Raw genomic sequence first — 19,478 nt, 5'->3', positions numbered from 1 at the left:
CTACACTGGTGTAATATATATATATATATAGATACATATGATCCAATATCGATATTGATGTAACTAATATTTGTATATTGCACATGCATCTAGCAACCTTGTTAAACTCACTTATTAATTCACATAATTAATATGCAGATTATTTTAGATTTTATGCAAACACAGTTATGTTGCCATTGGATAATTGCAATTTTATAACTTCTTTTCAACTCTTTATATCTTTTAATTTCATTTTCTTTAGAAACTCTGAAACAATGATAAATAAAATATCCAGCTTAATAGCTGTAGTCGGTAATTATAGCAAAATTTATTTAGCCAATGTTAGATTGAAGGACATTTAAATTGGTCCACACTTTTGTCATAAACAATGCTGCAGTGAGCATCTTTTTCACATATATCTTGTGCAGCTGCGTCATTCATTTCAGAATGAATTCCTGAGTTTGTTGGAACAATCTAGTCAATGAAACATATATAAAATAAATAAAACACATTTTAAAAACAAGCATGTGTAGCTGTCAGACAACAATGTATTTTCTTAGTACTTCTCTTTTCAGTTATAATGGGATCACACTTATACAGAGAAAGTCTTCCATCTTGAAATATAAATCTAAAAAAAAATGATTTTGGGAGATGTGAATATATTTGCCCCTTCGTATTTCTGCTCTAAGGTGCCTATGGCTTCCTGGGATTCTAACATCTTATTGTATTTAAACAAATCTCTTTCATAATTTCAGAACTGGCCTAATCTCTTGATAAGAAGAAAAATGCTTTTTTCCAATATTTTCTTTTGATATTGTGAAAAGGAAGCAGAAAGAAGTGGGAGGTGCGGTGGGGGGGGAAGAGAGAAGGAGACAGAGAGAGAGAGAGAGAGAGAGAAGGAGACAGAGAGAGAGAGAGAGAAGGAGACAGAGAGAGAGAGAACTAAAGGGAAAAAACAAAGTATAGGCAAACCTTTGGAGACTTTAATTTCTCCACTCTTTCAAGTTTGTAGACGGTAATTCATGGTCTCAGGGCAGGTATGTGGCAGGTAGAAAGCAGAACCATCTGCAAGATGTTCCTGGCTTTGTTTCAAAAAGTCTATTCCAAATGAGAATAAATTCCCCAGGAAATTCCCCTGGTCTGGTATTAGAAGTGGTTCACAATCAGCCAGGTGCAGTGGCTCACACCTATAATCCTAGCACTTTGAAAGGCCCAGGTGGGAGGATCATTTGAGCTCAGGTGTTTAAGACCAGCCTGAGCAACACAGGGAGATCCTATCTCTACCAAATATTTTTTAAAAATTAACTAGGCATGGTGGTGTGTACCTGTGGTCCCAGCTACTCAGGAGGTTGCGGTGGAAGGGTCCCCTGAACCCAGGAGGTTGAGGCTGCAGTGAGCTATAATCATACCATTGGATTCCAGCCTGAACAATAGAATGAGAACCTGTCTCAAAAGAAAAAAAAAAAAAGAGAAGAGTTTCATAATTTCAGAGCAACAGTGACCCAGGCCTTGATTACTGACAGTGTCTCAGGGAGGCAGCAAGATTTAGAGAAGAATATTGGTAGGTAGGGATCATAGTAGGGCTGTCAGATAAAGGGCAGGATGTCTAGTTAAAATTAAAATTTATATAAATACTGAATACTTTGTTTAATTTATAGTTTTTGAGACGGAGTTTCTCTCTGTCACTAGGCTGGAGCACAGTGTCATGATCTCGGCTCACATCCGACTCCCTGGTTCAAGCAATTCTCCTGCCTCAGCCTCCCAAGTAGCTGGGATTACAGGCACGTGCCACGATACCCAGTTAATTTTTGTATTTTTAGTAGCGATGGGGTTTCACCATGTTGGCCAGGATGATCTTGATCTCCTGACCTCGTGATCCACCCACCTTAGCCTCCCAAAGTACTGGGATTACAGGACTGAGCCACCACGCCCGGCCATTTGTTTAATTTTTGAAATTCATATATTTATTTTTTCACTCTGTCAAGTTTCTGGAAAAGACTTTATTAAACATTTTTTTTTCCAGTTTTTAAAATTATTTGTAGAGATGATGGGATCTCACTATGTTGTCCAGACCAGTCTCAAACTTCTGGCCTCAAGTGATACTCCTACCTCTCCGAAGTGTTGGGATTATAGGCATGAGCCACCACACCTGGCTAATAATGAATAATTGTGTAGTATGTCTAAAATATTTCATGCAACGTACTTATGCTAAAGTATTATTTGTCTGAATAATTTCAAATTTCCAAATTTTTCCAAATAATTTCAAATAATCCAAATTTAATTGGACATCCTGGGTGTTTGGTTGTTTGGTTTTTGCTAAATCTGGCAATCCTAGGTTACACGCACCTCAGAGTTCAGTGTGGCATGAGACAGAGAAGCCCGTGGCCCATGCACAGTCTGGCATGCATCAAAAAACTACTGGGTCTGGGTCTATACAATCAAGGGCAGTTTATATCTTAGTGGTAAACAGCACGGCTAGATCCCGACGACTATGCCCCAATGCCTTGCCACCATGTGAGGCCCAAGAACTGGGTCCAGTCTGGTATAGGACAGGCAGATCTTTCCAGAATGGTTGAGGCTGAATTTCTGATATGCTCCTTTAGATGAAGTATTAGAGTAAAAATTTAGCTTCTAGAATATTTAAAGCCACAATCCATATACATCTGAGTTTGTTAACCGAAATTTTTGCTTATGATGATTAGAAAGCAAAAAACTAAAACAAAAACAAATTTGGAGTTTCAAAATCTTGGTGACTTGCACTTGACTCTTGTTGTACAATGGTCAGACCTCAAGAAAAAGTATTGTTTGCATTGAAAAGGAACAGAACGGGCACAGAGGCTCATGCCTGTAATCCCAGCACTTTGGGAAGCTGAGGTGGGTGGATCACCTGAGGTCAGGAGTTCAAGACCAGCTTGGCCAACATGGTGAAACCCCATCTCTACTAAAAATACAAAAATTAGCCGGGCGTGGTGACAGGTGCCTGAAGTCCCAGCTACTTAGGAGGCTGAGGGAGGAGAATCACTTGAACCCGGTAAGTGGAGGTTGTGGTGAGCTTAGATTGGGCCACTGCACTCCAGCCTGGGCAACAGAGTGAGACTCCATCTCAAAAAAAAAAAAAAAAAAAAGATTCAGGATGGATGCATGCTCTTGGTCCCCTACTCCTGTGTCTGACTGTGTTCTCACATGGTTCTTCTGTGTTCCCTGTGGTCCTTCTGAGTTGCAGAGTACCTGGTATGAGAGATCTGCCCAGCCCAGGTCAGAGGGCATGCTCCTAGCCTACCCTTCCTGGTCACAGGCAGTACTCCTGTATGCCACCTCAGAGCCATCCAATGGCAGTGGGAGGTATGAATCAGGCTTGGTCATAAAGAATGTGCCCAGCCTGACTGAATGGGGTCCTCATTCAGCTTTATATGTAGGAGGTGAAAACCACCCCCCAAGTCACACATACTGTTAATTGTTAGAATTTCTACTCCAACCTGGACATGGCCCCTCTGTCTAGTGCGTTCAGCTAGGAGCAGTTGCAAGAACTTTTTCTTTTTTTTTTTTGTCCCTATGACATAGAAGCCTATCTGGAAGGCAACCAAGTGGTTTTCTTGGCTATTTTTCCCCCAGGCTCACACTCTAAACTTGGAATTTCATGCCTTATCACTTCTATGGCAAGGAAAAAACCACAAAAGCCAAGCCAAACCAGGAAGAGATAGTTTATGAATTAAAACTTAGCGCTCTTAGAAAGAAGATCTAAATGACCAGGCTGAACTGCCCACTTAATGGTACATTTTCCCTTAGCTCCCCCTGGTTTCTTTTGACCTTTGATTGGAGGCTGTTTTTATCGATTTGTTTTAGCGACGATGTTGTTGGGGTGAGGGTAGGAAGTGATTTTCTCACTAAGAAGGGGGTCCTGGGCCCATATTTTTACTTCAGCTGCTCAAATGACAAGTTTAAATAAGGAAAACGATTCTGAAAAAGGAATTCAGGTGGGTATACTATACAGAGATAAGATGTTTTATTGATTAAAATGGATTGATTTTTAAATTTTATCTTCTGAACTCTTTTTTTTTGAGATGGAGTCTCACTCTGTTGCTCAAGCTGGAGTGCAGTGGCAAGATCTCGGCTCGCTGCAAGCTCTGCCTCCCGGGTTCATGCCATTCTCCTGCCTCAGCCTCCCGAGTAGCTGGGACTAGAGGCGCCCGCCACCACGCCCGGCTAATTTTTTGTATTTTTAGTGGAGACAGGGTTTCACCGTGTTAGCCAGGATGGTCTCGATCTCCTGGCCTCGTGATCCACCTGCCTCGGCCTCCCAAAGTGATGGGATTACAGGTGTGAGCCACCGCGCCTGGCCTATCTTCTGCACTCTTAATTCCTAAAAGCCTACCCCTTAGTGCAATGGTCCAGTACTGTCCTGGTCCTTGTCCTACATCTGCCTTCTTCATAGGCGGGAGTAGATGTGAGTGTGGGGAAACCTAGCTTCCTTCCTAGACAGTGTAACACAAAGCCAATAAACTGGAGGAGAAAATAACTTTCTCTGTCCTGGCTTTTAGGAATTCACTAATTCACAAGTCATTTGGCTATGTTGACACCTATTCCTGGACACTTTTTGTCTGAGAACTGCTCTTTTCCTCAGCTTTGGGTTAATATTAGAGACAAACTTATTAGTGATCAAGGAATTACTGTATAAAATCTAAAATCCTTTGCCTATATTTAAGAGGCATTCTGTGATCTGGCCTTTCCGACTTCAATTCTTAATTTACTTGAAATGAGTAGTAAAACGTATGAGTACTAAAAAGCAAAAGTCTTAGGCAAATATTTGAACTAAATTTTATTGATATGGATTATTGAAAGTACGGCTGTTTTTCTAGATTACTTACATATCTAGTTGTCCTTCCTACCAGCTCCCACTGAAGGGCTGCTCAGTTTCACAGTTTCTTGATGTCTAGATAAGTAAATAAGCACAAAAACAAAACCCACAGTAATAATTTCTCTTCCTGCTAATCTATTATGAGACCAAGGTCTGACCTGAAGCCTTTGACTTCTAAATGAACACTGAAATCAGCCTCTCTAGGGTATCTAACTATTTCTTCTTCCAAAAGAACTTCAAGAAAGTACTGTGGGAAGTCATCCTTCCCTGAACTCATACCTTTAATCCTTTTTAGGGGATGACGACCAGAAGAGTGGCCTGTGACCTCCTTCTGTCAAAGGAGAAGCTCATTAACTTTATCTTTTCTCTTTCCCATCATTGGTCCGAGGGAATGTCAGAAATAACTATTATTGCCAATGAATTGCAAAGGAATGAGTTTTTATGTCTAGCTTTCAGGTGCCATAATTATCATAATGTATTATTAAATGTGCCAGATTAAATTTGGTAAATGATACGTCTTCTCTAATTTCTGCATTACTGTTTATTTGTGTTTTAAAATCCAGGGACATTTCATGTAGGACCAGGCTGTGCTGCCGTTGATCACAACTGGGCTTTCTGGAGAATTCCGCTGTGCTTCTGTGATCTCGCTGTGGGCCCCATGCTGGAAGCTCTGCTCCTCTCCCAGTGGGGACTCCACTTCTCATTTCCTGGGCCTTCTGTTCATGATTTACGGATGAGACAGAGGATGATGTTGGCTCCATCTGGAAAGTGGGTCAGCCAGTCTTCGAGGAGACACCTTGGAGGCCTATGAATAGTGCTCTGGATACAGATGACATAAGCTTAGAGACAGATAGGAGAGGGAAGAAAGGACTTGACCCTCAGAAAGTGAAATTCAAGTTCAGCCTGAAGTGGAGCATTGTTCAAGATAAAGGCTCTGCAAAAGGTACTGTAAATGATTCACAACTGTTATTAATGCAAAGATCCAGTTGAAGAAATTCCCTGAAGAAAAATCCATCCTGATCTCAAATGCTACCCCCACAGGCCTGCCAGAGCGCCGAACTTTCCACAGGCAAATTGCTGGACCACTGGGCTAAGGACAGTAAGAAGGGCTGGCCGTGTTATTCAGGAGGCAAAGTGTGTTGGCACCTATGGAGACATTTGTTCCGTTGGCTTATCAGATGTGTCAGCCCAGTGACTTGCAAAGGGTGAGGGTGGTCATGTAGCCCATGAAGCTCATTCATTTGGAGCGAAGACCGTAGAAGAAATGGAATTTGATAATGATTTATTTCCTTCCTTTCCCTTCCCTTTCTGTTCCTTTCTTTCGTTTCTTTAATTGACCTCAGGACCCCTGATTAACCATAATTCTTGGTTCTATATACTTTAATCATTGGTCCACTTATGATCTCATTTATTTAATTATTTTAAATAGGCACCCATGAGTCCACCACTTAGTACAAAAACTAGGACTTTGACAATATTTTGCATTTAAATCTATAGTCCTTCCCTTTCTCATCCTCATATCTCACTCCATCCAAGGGGCTCAGCTACCTCCTGGAATCCTGTGTTCACAATGTCCTTGCTTTTGTTTTTAAAAGTGTGAGTATCCCACAGTTTATGTAACTGTTTACCTGTTGATGAGCCCTTAGGTTGTTTTTAGGTTTTTTATATTTAAATAGTGATATAGTAATGTTATTGTACATATCACAGGGTATACATGTGTGAGAACTTCTTTTGGGTATATATCGAGATGGAAATTGCTCATAGAGTAGGTGAATACTTGACATCACAAGATAGTGCAAATTATCTTTCAAAACATACTAATTTTACATTTCTACCAGCAGTGTCCTAGACAATTTGTAGATCCACATCCCCTGCATTTTCTCCATGTCTGATGCCAATAACTTGGGTTTTATTGGACTTTTAACTTTTTGTCAGGCATGTAAGTTTCACTTGTATCTCACTGTGTTTTGATTTGCATTTCCACACTTAGTAATGAGGTTGAACAACCCTTTCATGTTTACTGGTCATATATGTTTCTTTTGTTTTGAAATTTCTATTCATGTCTTCTGATCATTTTTCAATTGGGATAGAAGTACTTTTATACTGATATGCAGGAACAGTGATTTTTCTAAAGAATAAAAATCTTTCAAAATTTAAATTTAGGATTCTACTCCCAGATGGATTTACAGAAATGATTTTCTATATTAATATTATTTCTACATGAGGAAAATCATATTTGCATGTAATATACAGGGAGTATTATTGGAAAACATTCATGACCTTCTGAAAATTATAATCTTTTTAAACATTAATTAAAAAATTTTAAAATTATGAGTACAAAATCGTTGCTTATATTTATCAAAATATGATGTTTTGAAACAGATGTACAATGTATAATGATACATCAGGGTAATTGGGGTATCCATAATCATAAGTATTTATCATTTTTTGTGTTAGGAACATTCCAATTCTACTCTTTCAGTTATTTAAAAACATATAATAAATTATTATTAACTGTAGTCATTCTATTGTGCTATCAAATGTTAGTTCTTACTCATTCTATCTCATTGCACTTTTGCACCCATTAACCATCTCCACTTTATCCCTGACTCCCTGCTATCCTTCTCGGCCTCTGGTAACCATCATTCTACTCTATCTCTATGAGTTCAAATTTTAAATTTCAGCTCCCACATATGAGTGAGAACATGTAATATTTGTCTTTCTGTGCCTGGCTTATTTCACATAACAAAATGACCTCCAGTTTTATCCATGTTGTTGCAAATGACAAGATTTCCTTCTTTTTTATGGCTGAATAATATTCCACTACGTATGTTTACCATGCTTTCTTTACCCACCGAAAATTACAATCTTAAATTCAACAATTTTCAACCGCTATGACCATTATCATCCTGCCTTCCCCACTCGTCTTTAGTGCAAACCACCATCACCTCTTACTTTGGCTACTTCAACAGCTTCCTAACTGGTTCTTCTGTTTCTTCTCCTACCCTCCCTCTTAAGTCTAGATGGCAGCCCCTATGATTTTGTCACTCCTGGAAAAATCTCCCTATGACTTCCCATAAAGCCTTACATGATTTGATCCTTGCCTCCTCTTTCCATCCCTAATTCCCTGGCCTCCATCCATGCAGTTGTTGATGCTATTCCTGGGATAGACTGAGCTTGATCCTGTTGATACACCGAGCTTGATCAGGGCCTTTATGTTTGTTATTTTTTGCCAGGAAAGTTGTTCTCCTGGGTGTTCCTGTCCATTACTCTTCCACATCATTCACTTGTCTGCTCAGTGCTTCCTAATCAGAGGTGCCTTCCCTGACCTCCAATCCCTTATATATTCTTATTCTACTGTATTTTTTTCAAAGCATTTATTACATGTTAAAATTATGTCATATTGTGTTTTCATTTGTTTATTGTTGTTCTCCTCCGTGGACTGCAAGCACCATGATAGCAGAAACATGACTGTTCGCTGCTATATCATTTCCATCTAGAACAATTGGATATCTTTTACATAGAACATCAAATATATTGTCTAGACTAGGACTATGTCTGGCACATAGTTGATGCCCAACAGATATTTGCTAAATAAAATAAAATAATAGATTATATAGATGAGGAGGCAACCAGAAGTTTCTTGAATTGTTTACATAGATGTTCACAGATAACATCAAATCAGGAAATATAAAACACATTATACGAAATGAGTTTATAAGAACTGAGATGATTCTAGAAAATCAAGTGAATTTTTGATTGAATTGTGAATTGTTGTGGGACTACTTAGAGTGGTAGTTCTGATTTTAAAATAAAATTATTGGCCAGATGTGGTGGCTCATGCCTGTAATCCCAGAAATTTGGGAGGCCAAGGTGGGCATATCTCCTAAGGCCAGGAGCTCAAGACCAGCCTGACCAACATGGCAAAACCCTGTCTCTACTAAAAATACAAAATTAGCCAGGTGTGGTGGCGTGTGCCTGTAATCTCACCTACTCAGGAGGCTGAGGCAGAAGGATCGTCTGAGTCCAGAAGGCGGAGGTTGCAGTGTGACAAGATTACGCCACTGCACTCCAACATGGGTGACAGAGCATGACTCTGTCTCAAAAAAAAAAAAAAAAAAAAAGTAAATAGAAGAAAATAAAATTATTGAGGTACATTTTACATATCACCACTTTCAAGTGAAATGAATTTTAGTAATTTCACTGAGTGGTACAGCTATCACCATTACTTAGTATTAGAACATCTTTTATCCCACCAATAAGATCCTTTGTGCCTATTTACAGTTGATTCTTGTTCTCAGTTTTAGGCTTGGGTTGTTACTAATCCACCTTCTGTCTCTATAAATTTGCTTGTTCTGGATTTTTTTTTTTTTTTTTTTTTTTGAGACAGAGTCTAGCTCTGTCTCCCAGGCTGCAGTGCAGTGGTATGATCTGGGCTCACTGCAACCTCCACCTGCTGGGTTCAAGTGATTCTTCTGCTCAGCCTCCTGAGTAGCTGGTATTGCAGGCATGTGCCACCACGCTTGGCTAATTTTTGTATTTTTAGTAGAGACAGGTTTCATCATATTCACCAGGCTGGTCTCGAACTCCTGACCTCCTGACCTGCCTGCCTTGGCCTTCCAAAGTGCTGGGATTACAGGTGTGAGCCCCTGTGCCTGGCCTGTTCTGGATATATTTTTATTTTTATTTTTTATATTTTTGAGATGGAGTCTCACTCTGTTGCCCAGGCTGGAGTGCAATGGCGCAATCTCGGCTCACTGAAAGTTCCGCCTCCCTGGTTCGTGCCATTCTCCTGCCTCAGCCTCCTGAGTAGCTGGGACTACAGGTGCCCGCCACCACGCCCGGCTAATTTGTTTTTTGTATTTTTAGTAGAGACGGGGTTTCACGTGTTAGCCAGGATGATCTCGGTCTCCTGACCTCGTGATCCAGCCCCCTCGTCCTCCCAAAGTGCTGGGATTACAGGCGTGAGCCACCACGCCTGACCTGTTCTGGATGTTTGTTATAAGTTCATGGTCTCTTGTGTCTAGCTTCTTTCACTTAGCATAATGTTTTTGGGCTGTGCCCATGATGCTGCACGGGTTAGTGGTTTGTTCATTTTTACTGCCGAATAGCATTTTGTTACATGGCTGCACCACATTTTCTTTATCCATTCACCGGTTGACGGACCTTTAGGCTGTTTCCAGGTTTTGGCTGTTATGATCAATGCTGCTGTGAACATTCACATCCACACCTTTGTGTGGACATATGTTTTCATTTCTCTCGGGTAAGTGCCTAAGAGTGGAATTGCTTGGTCATTTGTCAGTTACTGTTTAACTTTTGAGAAACTGTGCAGTGGCGCGATCTCGGCTCACTGCAAGCTCCGCCTCCCGGGTTCACGCCATTCTCCTGCCTCAGCCTCCCGAGTAGCTGGGAGAAACTGCCAAATTGTTTTCTAAAGTGGATATGCACTTTACATTCCCATCTGCTCTATGAAGGTTCCTGTTTCTCCACACCCCTACCAACATTTGTTATTGCCTATCTTATTTATTATAGTCCTTCTAGAAAATGTGTGATGGTATCTCATTATTGTTTTGACTTTCTTTTTTTGTTGTTTTTTTCAAATACCAACTTGAACCCGATGTTTTGATTTTCACTTTTCTAATCACTAATGAGGCTGAATATCTTTTCATACACTTATTAGCCATTTATATATTGTCTTTGGATATATGTCTATTCAGAGAGTTGGCAGTTGTTAAAGGTTTTAAGAAGAGGAAACACGTATTTGTGAAAGTTTTCTCAATAGGATTAGTTTCCACAAAGGCAGATATAGGCCTAGAGTGTGCAAATAACTTATAATGGGAGAGTGTAAACAGGTTAACTTCGTTGGAATGGAGAATCTCCAAAAGGTAGGGAAGAACTAGTGGGATAAGTAAAAAAAAAAAAAAAGAAAATCAGTAAATGATCTTAAATGTCAGGTTGAAAAATGTGGCATGAGAGAAGTGGTGACAAAGATAGATTGGATTCTGATGCTTAAAACAAGTATTAGGGTTGAATATATATTTACTAGTTTTTCTGTTTGTGTGGACATAATAGGATGTATTCCTTAGTCTATCATAGAACAGTAGGAAAGGGATGGCTTCCCATGGTTATTTGGTTCACCCGTCAATCTAGTCAGAATTAAATAATGCTCATTTCTGATACGTGGATATTGTTTTACTGGAGACCACAATTGATTCTTTAAGAAATGACATTCTCTTCATTTCTTGGTTAATCCATTTCAGTGAAAACAACCTTGACATTCAGAGAGCTTTCGTTATCACTTTTTTTGTCTTCCTTAAATTTTATTTTATTTTTTAAGAAACAGAGTTTCACTATGTTGCAGAGACCAGCCTCAAACTCCTGGGCTCAAGTGATCCTCCCCTGTCAGCCTCTTGAGTCGCTGGGAATACAGGCACCTATCATTGTGCCTGGCAAATTTTAATTCTTTACTTTAAAAAAAATCTGATTTGGGATATAAAAACAACCAGTTGAAACAGTTACATTTTAATCACATTTGGTACTCATGACACTGTGGATTCTTGAAAATTGTTTCTCTTTTTTGCCTTCTCTCCTCTAGCTTGTGTTTTTCGACATAATATATAAGAACTTGTTATTTCTATATAGTGCTCTAAAAGAACTCATTCCTTCCCAGATATTGTGATGAGTGATGGTCATGTATTCTTGAAGTCAGTCCTATTATTGAAGAACCTTCTTTGACACAGAGAACAAAGGGAGCCGAAAGCTTGTACCAAAACTCTAAAATTCTTGTGTGTCTGAATAGAGAGCTGTTGGTAAACAGCACGCAAAATCTTGCCCGATACTCTTCATTCCAAAGTGTACATCAAAGTGACAAGTAGAAATGATTTATATAGGCCACAGCAGTTAGGCTTCTGCATCAGACCTACTTTAATGGTAATACCCAAAGCAATCAAAACAAGCCACTTTTTAGTACATTTTAATAAGTACCTCACAGGTATGAAGTTCCCTCTCTTCCCTTCCCTTGGGGACAATTCACACTTACAGCTAATTTCTCATTGAGCACCTGATGCTTGTCAGAGAAAAAGGAAGAAAAAGAATAGAGGGAGATGGAGGAGGAGAAGGAAGAGGAGAAGGAGGAGAAGGAGAGGAAGGAGAAGGAGGAGAGACCAACTGACTAGAGGTTAGATTAAAAAAAAAAAAACCTGAAAGTAAATTTGTCACTATTATTTTTTCTTTAGGGACAGCAGGGGTCTGGAGGAAACATTTTTAGGCATACATAATATTACAGTTAAAATACAACTATAGATCTACAAAACAGTTTTCTATTTTGACTCATACTTCAGTAATAGTCCATTTTCTTGGCATGAAGATATTTCCATTGGGACACATGCAGTAATTTTCTTTTTTCACAACATTTTGTTAGAACATATTTCTGTGACATGTTTGTTTCTTTGTTTTGTTATTTCATACAGTCCTAACTTTAAGATGATACCTGCGCTAGGTGCGGTGGCTCATGCCTGTAACTGCAGCATTTTGGGGGGCCGAAGTGGGAGATTTGCTTGAGGCCAGAAGTTCGAGATCAGCCTGGGCAACATAGTGAGACCTTGTCTCTATAAGAAAAAATAAGATAAAATAAAATCTATTTAAAAAAGATAAAATAAAATCAAGATAATATCTGAAATTTGAACAAAATCAACACTACTGGATTATTTTCCCTCAATTTTTTAAAAATAGTAAACATTTTACAAGTAGCTTCATATTATTTTAAACTGATCTTTGTAAGTTTGGATTTATAATTTCTGCTTTTTATTTTTTTTAAATTGACAAAAATTGTATATATTTATAGTATATACAACGTGATGTGTTGAGATATGTATGCATTGTAGAATGGCTAAATTGAATTATTCAACTTTGTTTTTTTTGAGAGGGCGTCTCGGTCTGTTGCCCAGGCTGGAGTGCAGTGGCCTGATCGTGGCTCACTGTAACTTCCACCTCCTAGACTCAAATGATTCTCTTGCCTCAGCCTCCTGAGTAGTTTGCGATTACAGGCACCTGCCACAATGCCTGGTTAATTTTTGTAATTTTGGTAGAGACAAGATTTCATCATGTTGGCCAGGATGGCCTCAAACTCCTGGAATAAAGTGATCTGCCCGCCTCAGCCTCTCAAAGTGCTAGGATTACAGGTGTGAGCCACCACCTTAATTATTCAATATTTGCATTACCTTACATATTTAGCATTTATTTGTGGTAAGAACACTTAAAATCTACTCTCTTAGCAATTTTGAAGTGTACGATACATTACTATTAGCTATGGTCACCATGTTGTGTAACAGATCTCTTGAACTTATTCCTCCCGTCTAACTGACATTTTCTATCTTTTCACTATCTCCCCAATTCCCTGCCCCTGCCCTAGGCCCGGGTAACAATCACTCTACTTTCTGCTTCTGTGAGACTTTTTTAGATTCCACATATAAGTGAGATCATGTGGTGTTTGTCTTTCCGTGCCTGGCATATGTCATGTGAGCATAATGTTCTCCGGGTTTATCCATGTCGTCACACACGTTTCTCTCTTTATCAATGAAGAATTGCCATGAATTAGTGTGTCCTGTGTGTGTGTGAGATGTGCACACATCATATAGGTGTGGTCCTGAGGCAGGAGAATAGGGTCTGGAGGCAGGGAACTTAAGGCCAGTTGGTACTGACTTCCTAAAGCTGAACCAAGGGAAAACACCAAAGTCTGGGGGCAGGGAATCTAAGGCCAATTCATGATAATTTCCTAATGTTAACTCAAAGGGAAAACACCTAGGTCTGCAGGCGGGGAACCTAAGACCAATTAACACAAACTTCCTAAAGCTAAACCAAAAGGAAAAACTCCATCTCCCCACACCTGAGTAGCAAAGGATCAAAGGCTACTCTCCCTACAGCCCTCCCCCATCCACCAGGGCTCAGATGGAAAGGAAAGTGTCCTGGATTGGTGTGGGCCAAGTATGGACCATCCCGTCATCTGCATAGGGTGCCAATTCACCTCAGCCTTTAGCCACGGACCAAATCCGTCATCCAGATAAGGGGAAGCCAATAGGGACCTCAAAAGAAGTACTTAAAACCCAGAAAACTTTGTCACTGGGCCCTCGAACTGCTTGCTGGGGCCCACTCCCACCCTATGGAATGCTTCCTTGCTTTAATAAATCCCCGCTTTTGTTGTTTCATTCCTGTGGTTCATTCCTTTGTTATTAAGGCTTTGTGTGTTTTGTTCAATTCTTTGTTCCAAATGCCAAGGACCTTATGGCCATCCTTCCGGTGACAGTCCCAAATACTTGAAGTTCCCAACTTTCAAAAGCTCCTGTGTTCAGATGGAAAACCAAGTCCTACACTGATTATGAAATAAACCCCCATGATACCCAAGGTAATATGCTGATGGAAACAATGTTATGAGCTCTGACAACATACATATACATAAGGTATGATGTGCTTCCCTCCAGTAAGGGGAGCAGGCAAAATTGAGCAAAGAAAAAGTAATCCATTTCTCATCTCTTCCTATCCACAAAATCAATTTTTTTCCAGTATATTTTGTTTCAAAGTTTTGGTTGCTTTTATTTCTTGATGAGAAAGGGAGTCAATCTTTGGATTCAATGGTAGTTGGGCTGTCCATAATTTGCTATAATTTTTAGTAAATGGTATATTGGCCCTTAACTGTCAGGTCAATGACATGGAAAGTCATTTAGGTAAATGTTTTGCCTTAGCACATTCAGGATTTTCCTACATAAATACCATCTCCTAGTGTTTTCTTCCCTTGTGGTTGGAAAGTTCTTGAGATGTCTTTGGGTTTACCAATCAATTTTGTGTGATGGGGAGAAGATGGAGGAAACTAGCAATTTGGGTCAAAGCCCCAGTGACTATGGAGATGATACTGTGTTTAGTAGTACTTAAAAAAAACAACAAAACCAAAACATTTCATTGAGAATTCACGGACAGCCCAAGTCATGTCTTCATAGTGAAAAGCAGAGGAGATAACTGTAGAAAGAGTTGGAGTGTTGTTAGAAGTGATGCTGACAGGGAGTAAGAGTTTAAGGGTAAACTGGAGGCAGATGAGAATAAATTGCTAAGTGAAAAACATAAACATCTTGGGTAAGCCTTCTAAGTTGGAAATAGACTGAGAGATTTTTTTTCTTAGCAGATTTTAGGCATCTTTGCACTCATTCATGTTGACTTACTCCTTTTTTCCATGTAAAATACATGGAAACGTGTAAGCATATATAGGCAACAGATTATAATGGTAAAAAGCATGGTACAGGGCAGTGGTTTTCAAAGTGTGATCCCTGGGCCAGCAGTATTAGCATCACTGGAAATGTGTTAAGAATGTGGATTCTTAGGCCCTATTCCAGACTACTGAATCAGCAATCTGGGGAGTAGGGGCACTAATCTGTGCGTTGACTAAACCTCTCCAGATGAATCCAATATATAAACATTTGAGAGTTACTGGTCTAATGATTGTGAGCATGACATCTGGAGCCAGATGGGTGAATTAGGGCAATTTATGTTTTTGGTTGTTTGATTCCCATCTGTAAAATGGAAGCAGTACCAAACTCACAGTGTTATAATAAAGATTAAATGAGCTAAAGTATGTCAAATCCTTAGCATAATGCCTGGCCACTGTAAGTGCTATATAAATATAATAATAGTAATACTTTTTACTGGTTTTATTTTTTCACAGGCTACATTTCACAATTGATAGTAAGACTTTGTGTTTACCAAAAAAAAAAAAAACCCATAAACAAAACAAAACAAAAAACAAAAACAAACAATGAAACAACTTTTCTCCTAATATCTTAGAGTTATTTTCCTTGGCTCAAGGCAGGGCAGTATTTCTCAGCATGTGTTCCACGGATCATTTGTATCAGAATCACCTGAGAATGCAGATTCTAAAGTCTCACCCAGATCACAAATTTGAATTCTTTGGTGATAGTTCTGCATCCTGAAATTTCAAAACCATTACTCTTGGATAGCAAAGACGATGATCTTCATTTTGCAAATGAGCACATGACACACAGGGATAACATATGCTTAGGGAGAGCCAATCTCAGTCGACTCAAGAATAAGAACTGGATTTCTGATTTTGTGTTATATTAAAAAACTATATTGTCTGTAGTTTTATTTACCTTATCAGAAGTTTGACTGGAGTTGTGCTACCTTGTTTACTGAGATCCATTATTATTTAATCTAAAAATAACCTTTACTGGCCGGGCGCGCTGGCTCACGCCTGTAATCCCAGCACTCTGGAAGGTTGAGGGGCTCAGATCACAAGGTCAGAAGATCGAGACCATCCTGGCTAACACGGTGAAAACCGGTCCCTACTAAAAATACAAAAAATTAGCTGGGAGTGGTGGCGGGCACCTGTAGTCCCAGCTACTCGGGAGGCTGAGGCAGAAGAATGGCGTGAATCTGGGAGGTGGAGCTTGCAGTGAGCCGAGATCATGCCACTGCACTCCAGACTGGGTGACATAGTGAGACTCCATCTCAAAAAAAAAAAAAAAAAAAGAAAAAGAAAGAAAGAAAGATAACTTTTACCTTATAAATCTGGGAGGACCAGGAACAATGAGTTCCTGGTAAATGTACATAGAGCATGATTCACACTTAGTTGTAATTATTCCAGTTGTGGATTGTGTATCTGAACAGAACTCCTATTTTATAGATGCAGAAAAAGGGCTCAGGGAGGTTGAAAGAATTGTCAAGAGTCACATGATTAGAAAATGGTAGAACCAATTAGAGCTGGGTCTCTCAATGGCCAATCCAGTGCCCTTTCACTACGTCCTATAGTCTTAATCTTTGCTTATTTAAGTGATTTAAAGCTGCATTTAAATAGTTTTTAAAACTCAACCTATACTGCTCACTTAAAATATGATCTCAGTAGTTTGTGATCTTTTTCTTTTATTTAAAGATATGTTAATGTCACATCTTCCTTTTTATAATAGTGATAAATCAATCATATAAAGACAACTAATAACCCATGTGTCTATTACATACTACTTTCTCATCAGTGCAAATTTGGTTGTTCTAAAGCAATTAGATTGACTTTTCAGGCTGTGTTGAAAAACTCCTTGGGCTTTTCCACCCAGGGTCACAGGTCATGTACCAATAGTTCCATTAAAATACAATAAAGCTCCTATGCAGTATAAATGTTCATTTAGACAACTTAGCTCTTAATTTTGAAGCAGCATGCATAGGGATATTTATCTCTATCTACAAAGTATGCTTCTATAATTGGGGGAAGGAGATAATCATCCCCACCCCACTTCCTGTTTTATCTTATGAAATGATTTTCCTTTGTGTCAATTGTTTGTTCTATTCTTATTACATATGACCTTTAGCATATTGCATTTATTTTTTTCCACTTGTCTTTCCTGCCAAGGATAGAGTATTTGTATTCTTAGTGCATCCATTCACTACTCCCTCAACTTAAGGTAAGTTTCTTACCATCTTACATTTATCTGGTTCACTATTACATACTACCTAGGCAGTTACTCCTCATTTTTAGGGTTTCAGCTCAATTGTTACCTCCTCGTAGTCTCTTTCCTTTATCTCTTTATATATGTTCTCTGCTCCCATACCATGCATGCTTTACCACTTTGCAGTGTTTATTTCTTCATGGTACTTATCACAACATGCTATTGTCTTATTTATTTGTTTGCCTTTTTATCTCTAGCTCTGTCTCTACCCACTTGGCTGTAAGAGCCACGTAGCCAGAAGATGTGCCTATTTTGTCCCAGTACCAAGCACAATGCCTGATACATAGTAGAGGCTCAATGAACATTGGTTGAATGAATGAATATGTCTTATGCAAGATGGTGTAGAATTTTGTAGTCTGCTTTGGGGAGTGTGTGTGTGTGTGTGTATGTGCTAAACCTTGATCCCTTAAAAGAACCTCTTTTGGATTATTTTATTTATTGATAGACACTAACATAGACATAGGATTGTCTACCTACTCAGTCACCTTGATTCCAGACCTATTAAATGGACCAGAACCCTTAGAGCATTTGGAACTTTGTGCCTTACCTTGCATGGACCTAGGTTTCTTAGCACTCTGGACTGTAATGGACTGTCTTCTAGAGCTTGCACTCTAGGGTAGCCTCTGGCCACGGGTGGCTAGTGAGCACTTGAAATGTGGCTAGTGTGAAGTGCCTTGTGCTGTGAGTGTAAAATAAACATCAGATTTTGAAGACTTAGTGTAAAAAGTGTAAAATATATCATTAACACTTTTACATTGTTTACTTATTGAAATGATAACAATTTGGATATATTGGGTTACATAAAATATATTATTAAAATTAATTTCACTCTTTATTTTTACTATCTTAATGTGCTATTTGAACATTTAAAATTATTTATAAGGATCCTACTTCTGGTTCACATTGTATTTCTATTGTGCAGTGCTGTTCCAGATACAACTAGCTCATCCCAGCTGTTTGGCAATGTAGGTTGAAGGGGATCTATTGAAGGGAATACTAGAATTGCAAAAGTCTCTCATAGTCTGCATCTTTCTCATTAGACGTGCACTTGCAAAAGGATTCGTACCCTGGGAGAGTAGCTCAGGTGCCTCTCCAGTACAAACTCAATGCGAAATCCCCAGGCTGACACACAGTTTGTGTCCCAAGACACAGAAATCTTAAATGTCTTGCCAGTGGTCACATATCTTCCTTTAAAATAAAGCTAGAGGACATAGGCATGGGCAAAGACTTCATGTCTAAAACACCAAAAGCAACAGCAGCAAAAGCCAAAATTGACAAATGGGATCTAATTAAACTAAAGAGCTTCTGCACAGCAAAAGAAACTACCATCAGAGTGAACAGGCAACCTACAGAATGGGAGAAAATTTTTGCAATCTACTCATCTGACAAAGGGCTAATATCCAGAACCTACAAAGAACTCAAACAAATTTACAAGAAAACAACAAACAACCCCATCAAAAAGTGGGCAAAGGATATGAACAGACATTTCTCAAAAGAAGACATTCATACAGCCAACAGACACATGAAAAAATGCTCATCATCACTGGCCATCAGAGAAATGCAAATCAAAACCACAATGAGATACCATCTCACACCAGTTAGAATGGCGATCATTAAAAAGTCAGGAAACAACAGGTGCTGGAGAAGATGTGGAGAAATAGGAACACTTTTACACTGTTGGTGGGATTGTAAACTAGTTCAACCATTATGGAAAACAGTATGGCGATTCCTCAAGGATCTAGAACTAGATGTACCATATGACCCAGCCATCCCATTACTGGGTATATACCCAAAGGATTATAAATTATGCTGCTATAAAGACACATGCACACGTATGTTTATTGCAGCACTATTCACAATAGCAAAGACTTGGAATCAACCCAAATGTCCATCAGTGACAGATTGGATTAAGAAAATGTGGCACATATACACCATGGAATACTATGCAGCCATCAAAAAGGATGAGTTTGTGTCCTTTGTAGGGACATGGATGCAGCTGGAAACCATCATTCTTAGCAAACTATCACAAGAACAGAAAACCAAACACCGCATGTTCTCACTCATAGGTGGGAACTGAACAATGAGATCACCTGGACTCAGGAAGGGGAACATCACACACCGGGGCCTATCATGGGGAGGGGGGA

General features: G+C 39.2%; 1 long non-coding RNA gene across 1 annotated transcript in view; it reads left to right on the top strand.

Moving 5' to 3' along the window:
- The window catches only part of LOC139356116 (uncharacterized), a 48,874-nt gene extending 41,783 nt beyond the window's left edge, over window positions 1-7,091 (top strand). Inside the window, exons 7-8 of the long non-coding RNA XR_011607509.1 lie at window positions 3,823-3,953; window positions 5,398-7,091. This is a non-coding gene — a long non-coding RNA (uncharacterized lncRNA). The remainder of the gene's footprint in view (window positions 1-3,822; window positions 3,954-5,397) is intronic.
- Window positions 7,092-19,478: the final 12,387 nt, after the last annotated feature.

This window comes from Macaca nemestrina, chromosome 9 (assembly GCF_043159975.1).
Source record: "Macaca nemestrina isolate mMacNem1 chromosome 9, mMacNem.hap1, whole genome shotgun sequence".
Lineage (NCBI taxonomy): Eukaryota > Metazoa > Chordata > Mammalia > Primates > Cercopithecidae > Macaca > Macaca nemestrina.
The sequence above is the reverse complement of the archived record's forward strand: the minus strand, read 5'-3'. Positions and strand labels throughout refer to the sequence as shown.